Source organism: Oryza brachyantha, chromosome 9 (genome assembly GCF_000231095.2).
Source record: "Oryza brachyantha chromosome 9, ObraRS2, whole genome shotgun sequence".
Classification (NCBI taxonomy): Eukaryota; Viridiplantae; Streptophyta; class Magnoliopsida; order Poales; family Poaceae; genus Oryza; species Oryza brachyantha.
This window is the reverse complement of record NC_023171.2, coordinates 134,905-141,385: the sequence shown is the minus strand read 5'-3', so window position 1 is coordinate 141,385 and position 6,481 is coordinate 134,905. Positions and strand designations below refer to the sequence as shown.

At 47.8% G+C, this 6,481-nt stretch overlaps 1 long non-coding RNA gene across 1 annotated transcript; it reads left to right on the top strand.

The window, feature by feature from the left end:
• The first annotated feature begins 5,145 nt into the window (after positions 1-5,145).
• Positions 5,146-5,879, top strand: LOC107305530. Its single transcript, XR_001551777.2, has 2 exons — positions 5,146-5,390; positions 5,544-5,879. It is a non-coding gene; the product is annotated as an uncharacterized LOC107305530 (long non-coding RNA).
• Positions 5,880-6,481: the final 602 nt, after the last annotated feature.

Here is a 6,481-nt window from a genome sequence, read left to right as displayed (position 1 = left end):
CTTCAAGAGGATGGATCGTGGTGTACTCCGGCTCATAGGGGTATCCTGCGGTGAACGAGACTCTTGCCAACTCTGCCACGAATCCAGCCATCCCGTTTCCACGATGATACAAAGGGTGGTCAGCCATCTAAAGAGCACAAGGATTTGGAATCAATAGATGCAAAATTTTATTTCAAGATAAATAAATCATAAAAGAAAGAAAGTAAATAAAGTTTTACCCGTAAATCGATTTACTCACGCTTCTCAACCAAAGGGGTTTTGTCTTTTTAAATCACTCACGCTTTTGAAAAGCACTAACCCATTTTCAAAAACACTCCCACTTTCGCAAACTATGCACAAACATGAAAAGCAGAGGGCTCTTAGGGTTTCCATTGGGCTGATCCTACGGTCAAAGGAGGCTCTGATACCAACTTGTCACGCCCAGAAATTCCTCACACGAATTTCTGAACTTAATTGTGTATTAAATCCCTGTCCAGGACCAGCCAGGGTACACAAAAAGACAATGTTGATTACATAACCATCGTTCTTAGAAACAACTGAAAATTACACTTATTCTAGCGGAAATGCAGCGGAAAGAAAAACAAAAAAAACAAAGGGGGTAGACTAGCTCCAGCGGGAACGGCTCCAGTCCACAGGCAACACTTCGACGGCGGAACAGCTCACTCCTGAGAGGCACCTCCATCGGACTCTGCTTCTAGCTCTGGGTTGGGAAAGTTAAGCAAGGCTGAGTACAAACCACCGTACTCAACAAGTAACACGGACAAGGGGAAAACAAATGATGCATAGGGATTAACAAGGACAGGCTCGGGTTAGTTGCGATAAAGCAGCAATTTAAATAAATAACAGAGCTTAAAGAATAAAGGTAATTAAATACAGTGAAGCATAAATAGGTAAACAGTTGTAAAATACCACAACACTGTCCAACGTTACACCACGTTGCGACAGGCCCAACCACTACTCAACGTTACTCCACGTTGCAGTAGTCCCAAGTGATACCAGATTTTACTCAAGTTATTAGGGTTCACTAATCACAGTGAAGCTGGGAGTTCGCCCGTAACCGTGGGCACGGCTATTCGAATAGTTTATACTCTGATCAGAGGTGTACTACTGTACCCACAAGACACGACTCCACTACACTTGAACGTGCGCCGACATACCACCACGGCATACCGGAAAGGAGACCGTGATAGGACCCGTTACACAACCCTCCCTATTTAATCGTACCACACTTCAGGTTTCACCCCCTCCTTTACACCAAGTCGGGCAGTCCCCTCTTGTGCCTCGGTAGATCCGGAAGCAGGAGAAGCTTTCGTTACACCACGATTGCCCGTCCATACTCCATCACGCCTACCCTTGCCTGGGTACGTCAAATAGTTCGAAGTCATGCTTCAAATCCCACCTTACCCATTTCGGCATGTGGTTAGCACTTATTTACTTCCAGGGTTTCCCGTGAACCGGTCCTTAATCGCCATGGGTGCGACTCTCAAAACCATGCACCCACAGCCCACCCTTATCAATATTTTAGTTGACATTAACCCGAACCGGGTAGTGAATCGTTATCTCGGCCATCCAGAATTAAGCATAATTATATGTGATCCCATGAGCTATTTGTTCTAAGCATGGCTAAGCATTAACCTAGGCCTGACTCTAATCAAGTTACCCCTGGTCCAGCAATGAACAAAGTTGGATAAACAACGGCATAATAATAAGGTTTACCCGAAAATAGCATAAAGTAAGTACTTTAATTAAAACAATGCATATTTGAAATAATAAAGCGGGGAATTTGCTATAATGGGTTCAATATGTTCAAGGATGAGTGTCACTTGCCTTGCTCTGGCCCTTGGGGAACTTCGGCGACGATCTCGAAGTAAACCGGCTTTTCGGCGGTGTCCAAATCTATGCGACAAAGCACAAAAATAAATAAAACAGGCACAAACTCTACTGAAACAGTAAAAGAAACTATTTTTAATGGATTCTTGATAATTTTATGATTTTAATGAAATTTGAATGGACCTAAACGGAGACTAGATGAATTACTTATGAATTTTAGAAGTTTTCTGGGTTTTTTAACTAAATAGAAAAGTCCTAAATCAATTATTGCGCAATTAATGGGGCTGCTGACGTCAGCGAGGAGAGAGGGTACTGACGGCTGACAGGTGGGGACCACCTGTCAGTGAGAGAGAGAGGGAGACAGAGACTGACACGCGGGACCCACGGGAGGAGAGAGGAAGTGGGCGCGGGGAGCGACTGACCGGTGGGACCCACTCGTCAGCGAGAGGGAACAGAGAGAGCGCGGCTCGGCAGACGGCGGCGACCGGCGGGAGCGGCGGGCGACGCGGCGGCGGCGGCGCACGGCGACGGCGTCGCGACGGCGACGGCGCGACGGCGACGACGGCCGGGGCGGCGACGCACGGGCGCAACCCGGCAGAACAGCGGCGACGGCGGCTGGCGAGCAGCGACGGCGCGGCACGCGCGGGCGCAAGAGACGGCGGCCAGACGTCGGCGACGCGGAGGCGACGACGACCACGGTGGCCGACGGGAGCGGCGGGCTTCGGCCTCGTCCGGCGACGGCACGCGACTCGGCGGCGGCGGCCGGAAAGGGGGAGAAAGAGGGGAGGTAGGTGCGGAGGCTCACCGGCGGCGGCGAGGGCGCGGACGGGTCGGCGAGACCGAGGCGAAGGTGGCAACGTGGGCGGGTGCGGGAGATCGGTGGTGGCGGTGGAGATCGATCGGCGGCTGCGACGGGCGAGACGCGGCGGCGGCCGGGCGACGAGGGAACGCGCGGCGCCGAGGAGGCTCCCTGGTGACGGCGAGGGCGGCAACAAGTCGGCGACGGAGGGACGGAGGTGGTGACGCAACAGAGCGGCGACGACCGGCGACGGGCGACGAGATTGCGCGGCGGCGGCGAACGGCGGCAGCGCGGCGGCGACTCGAGCGACGGCGGAAAGTGGGCGACGGCGCGGCAGCGGAGGGGATTTATAGGGTGGCGGCGACCGGCTAGGGCGGGCGGAGGTTGGAGACCGAGTCGGCGACGACGCGGTCTCGGCGGCGGCGGATGCGGCGGCGGCGGTTGCGGCGCGGCGGCGCAGAGTCCGGCTCGGACGCGGCGGGGCGCGGGCGAGCGGCGAAGCAGTCACTGACAGGTGGGCCCCACCTGTCAGTGGCGCGAGAGGGGAGGGAGCGACGATGGACTTCGCGGCGCGGGCGACGGGCAAGCGGCGAGCTGGGCCGGAGCCGCGGCCCAGGCGGGAGCGCGCGGTGGGCGGAGGGAGCGGCCGGCGCGGCTGGGCCGGCCGAGCGGGAAGACGGGCCGGCTCGGCTGGGCCGGCCCGGGAAGGAAAAGAAAAAGAAAAAGAAAAAGGAAAAAGGGAGAGGGAGGAAAATTGGACTTCGGCCCAATTTGAGAAGGAAGGGAAAAAGAAAGGAAAAAGGAGGGAAAAAGGAAAACCCCACTTTTGCCGAGTTTTAAATTAATTTGTTTGGCCGAATTTTATACTTCTGCAATTTGAATTTAAATCCTGTTAGTCGATTTGCGAGCCACGATTTAATTGAATTAATTCCTTTTAGAGGGATTTTTTTTCCTGAGTTAATTAAGCCAATTGTTATTTACGGATTTCTTTTTACGATTTAGGCTTAGGACGAAACTCCGGGTGTGACAGCGGCCCAGGCGGGGGCGCGTGCTGGCGGGCGGAGGGAGGCCGGTCGGCTGGGCCGGCCGAGGAGGAGGATGGGCCGGCTCGGCTGGGCCGGCCCGGGAAGGAAAAGAAAAAGAAAAAGAAAAAGGAAAAAGAGAGAGGGAGGAAAATTGGACTTCGGCCCAATTTGAGAAGGAAGGGAAAAGAAAGGAAAAAGGAGGGAAAAAGGAAAACCCCACTTTTGCCGAGTTTTAAATTAATTTGTTTGGCCAAATTTTATACTTCTGCAATTTGAATTTAAATCCTGTTAGTCGATTTGCGAGCCTCGATTTAAGTGAATTAATTCCTTTTAGAGGGATTTTTTCTGAGTTAATTAAGCCAATTGTTATTTACGGATTTCTTTTTACAATTTAGGCTTAGGACGAAACTCCGGGTGTGACACTTGGTTGCCTTGTCAGAAGTACCTTCCCACTCTTTGCCTCTTTTTTTGCAGAAGGTGGCCAGGGGCGCACGTGAGCCTGCACTGCATTAAATGCGGTGCAGACACACGTCCTCCTTTGCCACGCAGGTGATGCATGCTCCAGGTCCATTCCCACCGCACTAAATGCGAAGGTTGAACCCTAGGGTTGCGGCCCCCTCCTTTACACGTGGGTTTCGCAGTAGTCCAGAGATGCGCAAGGTGTCGGGGCAGCACGACCCAGACCTCTTGATCCGGCCAGCTATTTCTTGGATTCGTCGCGAGGGCACGTGTCTCTTGGGGCCCGACCCCCTTCTGAAGAATTCTTGCGCCTATAGCTGGCACGCTCCGCACTCGCAGGGATACCCCTGGGCCCATATCACCGACAGTTATAAATCTGATGATTATAGTACGTTATAAATGAGTGACATTTATTATAAATCCGATGATTATCGTATATTATAAATAATTTTGGGATCTCATGACATGTACTGTTTAGCTATCATATTTTTCGTGTTACATGCTAACAATCACTCATGCACTATTTTGCGAGTTACTCATGCTAAATTATATTTCATAATTGAGCACTTTATATTTTAAAAATGATATCTTAAACGCTATTATTTTATAATATATTATCAAACATATTATGGCAACGTAGCGTTAGAACGGGCATATTACTAGTGCATATTTAATACATATTGTTATCTCTGACAGTCCATAAATGCTCGTGTGTGCAGACCCCATTTTTGTGTCACATGTTGAGTGGTGGAGATTTTCTTGACTAGGTTTATTCAAATTGGTTGTACATCAGACCATTTCAATCGTTCAATTAAGCCTATTTTTAGGTATTACATGATTGTGTTGTCCCGTGGAAATAATGACACTCCCTCTTGTCCACCAGCTTATAGTTTCCATATTTAGGATAAACTGTGGTCTGATTTAGATAATTGCTCAGAAGGTCATGCCCAACCTTGTATGTAGTACGTGAAAAGTGGCCTGCCATAGAGATATTGATAGATGAATACTTATATATTGTGGTTGTGTGAAGTAAAAATTGACATTGGATTGTAGGAGATGCAAAAATTGAGAAGGATGGTGCAAACAAATGGGCAAATCACTACAGTACTAATAGTGTCCATAGTGTTGGCAGCTACGGTTGCTGCACATGTGGAGATTGGTGAAGTAGGTGAGTACTTGCAGAAGCGTGCACAAGAGGCCCGCCTCAAGAACCATGGAGGACCCCTCCACGATCTTGTCAACACAGCAACTCGTTACCACCAAGACCTCCTCCACAGGTACATACACAACACATAGTTACATGCAGGCAGATAATAATCTCTGTCAAATCATATATTTACAACTCATAATTTGGATTTAATCCATGTCTTGGTCTGCTGCATCCTATATTTTACAATTTCATAAATACGTAATATTCATGTCAATTATAGGGCTCGAAGGTCTACATTGGATGATGAAGCATATATGCTGAAGGGATCTACTACTCCTAGAGATGAAGCCTCAAGTGTTAAAAGTGGAGATGATCATCAAATAGTACAAGATCACAATGGCATCCAAGTTTGATTTATTATATATCTAGCTTTGTTCTCATTGAGCAAGAAACAGAAATCCCATATACTACAACACATCGCATCCAGTGGATGACATCCATGTCTAGTTCGACTGTACTTCATTAACTATACTATATCTATGTATACACAATGGTACATACCGTGATTCATGATGATACAACGAATGGCCTACGAGTGCTATAATCGTTAGTCTAATATACATTTATTTCAAATAAAATGTATCATATGGCACACTCAACTATATTTATCCAAAAAAATTACACGAGGAAAACACATAAGAACCAACTATTAAGACATAAGAAAGAGTGCATGAGAGAGGATTACATGACAATCTTCAGTTTTGTCTGTGGAATGAGTTTGTGTTACTTTTATATGTATTAATAAAATACTTAGTTAACAGTTGTCGAACATTTTTGTTATGAGCCGTTGTTTGATGATACTATGACATTGTGGTTTGAAAGTGGCCGGTTCTAAGTGTCCGGTGGACATTAGTTGATACTAGCATTTTTATAACTTCTAGTGTTAGAATATAATATTGATTAAATGTATTCTTAGCCTAAACAAAGATCACATTATGCAAAATAAATTTTTTGTACTGACATTCTTGAGAAGCCACTAAAGACGATATGAATGGTTAACCTCTGGTTGCTCTTATTCCTTTTCTCCTCTCTATTTTTCTTCTCTTCATTCCATCGTTAGTCAATGGCATTAAATCAATAGCGCTCGATCAGGTTCTGATAACTAGCTCCAGGCTTGGTGTTAACAACCTCCAGGGCATCACCTGCAATCCCCTGAGC